Genomic DNA, 3,645 nt, shown 5'->3' on the forward strand with positions numbered 1-3,645 from the left:
TGATTGGTGATCTCTATCGACCGTGCCGACCGGATTTCAACGGTCCACTAACTGCCTCGGCTGAGAACGACTACGAGTACGAGTTTTTCTGTATATTGGGCACACTCATTACGTCCAACGAACGAAAATTTCCGACACCACTCGTGCTCAGAACTGAGAACTCACACTCGTAGTTGTCCTCGTTCTCCAATCTGAAGGTCGCTAGTGACAGTGACAGTTGGGACAATACAATACAATACATACTTAATTGACCGCCCCCATAGGGGGCTTTTCAGGGCCAATGAAACACGACGAAAAACGACAGAACAGAACAACAACGACTGTTAAGAATCCCAACTGGCTGGAGGCAAACCAGTTGGCTATTTACAAGTGCGGGCTGGCAAGTTGAACCAGGGACTACCAGGAACAAATTTCAGTGAGTGGTTAGAGCGGGTCTTGAACCCGGGATCTCCGGATCTCAAGGCAAGCGCCCTAACCACTGGGCCACACTGCCTCCACCTTTAGATCGGCCACACTGCCGGACCTTTAGATCGGGGGACGAGGACGACTACGTGTACGAATTTACCGTTCTGAACATGGGCACTTCAAAAAATGTCGGCCTTCAAACCTTATGCAGATGCTTAGTACAGAAAATTCGTACTCGTTCCTCCTGCTCCGATCTAAAGATCCCTAGTGACAGTCATAGTGATAGTAGGGGAGCAGGGATGGCACAGTGGTGCGAGCAAAAGGCTCCCACCAATGTTGCCCATGTTCGATTCCCGGACCCGACGCCATACTGAAGTGGGTTGAGTTTGTGTTCGTTCGCTATTCTGCTCCGAGTGTTTTTCTTCGGGTTCTCCGGTTTCCCCCAACTCCCTCAGCAAAAACTCAGCATGGCAACTGGATTCCACCTGGCAGACAAGCTGTTCTCCAAGGTCACAGCTGTGAGGCGTTCGATCCTCCTAAGGTAGCCCATAGTGTTCTTTCGGTTTGACCAATTGTTGAAGCTGCGTCCTTGCCGTGATACTTGTGACGAGCGAATAGCGCGACCGTTATTATTATCTATTATCATATTATTATTACTATTATTATGTATGTATTAGTCATAGTCCGACAGTGGAGTATAAGGATCGTTTCCACCTAATATATCACCTTTCAATTGAATAAAGGCGCAAAAAATTCCTGCCTTTTTGTTGTTGTAGTAAAAGCTACGTGGCAATACTGATTGTTATTGCAAGACCAACCTCACTATAACCTGAAAATATGAATTGTCAAGTGGTTTTTTTATTTGAAAAGCAAATTGCGAACAGAAAAAGTACCTCATCTTTTTAAAGTATTCCTCTTGAAAGCAATAAGCGTAAACCGGCTTTTTTGTTCTCTTTAATTATTATATATATGGAGTGTGATTCCTTTGTTGAAAACAATGGTTGACCGTGGAATCCGGTAAGCGACAAAAAATGTAAGCCTAAAGCCCGTTTCAAACGTCGCATTTTAGATGTGCCGAATCTAATGCAAATGAGCAAAAACAATAGATTTTTCTCATTGTGCATGATCATTTCCGCACATGTAAATGCGACGTTTAAAACGGGCCTAACGCATCCTTCGATAATATACTTGTTTAAACTTTATTTCCAGCCTCCTGGTAAATTTTATAATTTGCTGTTTGTTTTCGAGCCTGGTAATATGAAAATTTATATCGTTTTTTTTTTGCTTTTTATGTCTCCATTTTTTTGTGCGTTTTACTTTCTTAGCGTTCTCCTTATCCCAAGTCTTCCCGTCATATTATTCCTGATACATACTGTTGTGAAAGCAGGTTCGCCTCAAATTCCCATTGCTGTGAGCCGACTAATGATTGTGGCCACCAACTTTGATTATTTTTGCTTACTGTTGTAGAGGACCAGCCTTCGATTCTCGGGATACCAGATAGCTTATACTGCCGCAGGTAATAGTCTATCTCTTAAGCATATATGTTTGGAGAGTGGGTATTTTTTAGGTCACATAAAACTTCAAGTACACTTATGATAGTGTCCTGCAGGGACCGTACACCGAAACGGCGTCGGCGAGAACATAAATTGTTACGTTCTCCAAACGTCTTAGAAATTCTTCCAAATTTGTCGTATTGTGCCAAAGTTTATTATGGAACTTTAAAGTTTCAGATGTGTGCTCACAACAGGAACCAAAAAAAAAAAATTGAAGCACAGGTTTAGAGCCATTGCTTTGTTCATTAAACTGAGGAAATGTCATCCAACGCGCATACACGAGTTGGTCAGAGTTCGAGTAGCCAGGAGCCCATGACTAGGAGCGGAGAATTCCCACACTAAGCCTATGTTACGGCATTTTTACAGACCGATCCATGGTTAGACTACATGTTTCCCAAAAAACAAAGGCAGATCCGATTCTGTGACGAGTCATAGGCTCTTGGAGTAGCTAATTTCATTTCCTTGAATCGCAGTTCCATGAATTCGAAAAACACAGGCACGCGAAAGCTTCTCTCTTTGCAGCAAGAATGCGTGATTGGATCTAAGGTTATGATGACTCAACACCAAAATATGAGTGATTTGGAAGCATTTGGTCCCTAATGTGCATGTTCCCCAGCTGACATAGTCCTTTATTTAGTAAGACCCAGCTCCCGTCAGAACTCCGATGGGTAACTTCTTGCAAATCGCCTGCTCTATTCCTGCCTTGATGTGCTTATGGCGTCAAATAAAAAGGAAATAGCGCACAGCCTCGTTTTCATTCTATGTCCTTAAACTACATCGTTTTTATAGTCGTCGAATAAGTTAAGCATAATCTCCAGTTCCACGATAAAGTGACAGGAGTCTATGCTGTCGCTTCTGTCTGCTTCTATTAATTCATAAATCTCACGGAAGCAATCAGTTAAGTCTTTAATGGTAAAAGTATGATGTACATGAGATTAGGACACGTACTGACATTAACTGCCTTGAACTATATAAAACACGTTTGCCTATTAAAAAAAAAAAAAATGATGCTTGGGTGTTAATATTTTGCCTTAAATCACTGGAAATCCTGTTTCCAAGCTTCCCGATTTCAAAACTCTGCTGGGGGAGCATGCCCCCAGACCCCCCTAGAGGAAAAGGGGCCTTGGGTCTCTTTGATTAGCTCCGGCATTTGCTAACAAAGATGAGACACCAAATGAAATCTTACTGAAAGCACTGAGAGCTGGCGTCGTCGTCCGAGATTTCTGGTCCATCTCGCCGACCCCTGATTTAGGAGACAAGCCTGAGACAAGGTTGTTTCTTTACTTTAATATGGTGCATAAAGGCATTATGGTGACAACGGGAGGGCACATTGTATACATATTGTGTGTGTAGCACTGCCCTGATGAGGACCAGAAAAACAGTACTGTCTGCAGTTAGTTAAGTTATATATCTATATATATATATATATATATATATGTGATGAGAAGAAGAAAGGTGTAGCCATGCCTCGATAGATAATGTATAAGGAAATAACTTCTTGAGGCATATGTGTTTCTAATCGGTTTTATACTTCAAACGTTCTCGCCGTTTAGAGCTTCGTCAGTGAATGAGATTATGAGTACAAGATTGCTTTATGTAAAAAAAACTTAGTAAATGGTGGAAAGTCAAGGCACCATTGTACTAAGTTTTTTTACGTTTGAAGTATAAAACCGATTAGAAACACATA

At 41.8% G+C, this 3,645-nt stretch overlaps 1 protein-coding gene across 1 annotated transcript in view; it reads left to right on the forward strand.

Moving 5' to 3' along the window:
- Positions 1-1,942, forward strand: part of LOC138032515 (stimulated by retinoic acid gene 6 protein-like) — a 62,660-nt gene extending 60,718 nt beyond the window's left edge. The window contains exon 14 of the mRNA XM_068880214.1: positions 1,873-1,942. The gene's annotated coding sequence lies outside the window, so the exon portion shown is untranslated. The remainder of the gene's footprint in view (positions 1-1,872) is intronic.
- Positions 1,943-3,645: the final 1,703 nt, after the last annotated feature.

Source organism: Montipora capricornis, chromosome 14 (genome assembly GCF_036669925.1).
Source record: "Montipora capricornis isolate CH-2021 chromosome 14, ASM3666992v2, whole genome shotgun sequence".
Classification (NCBI taxonomy): domain Eukaryota; kingdom Metazoa; phylum Cnidaria; class Anthozoa; order Scleractinia; family Acroporidae; genus Montipora; species Montipora capricornis.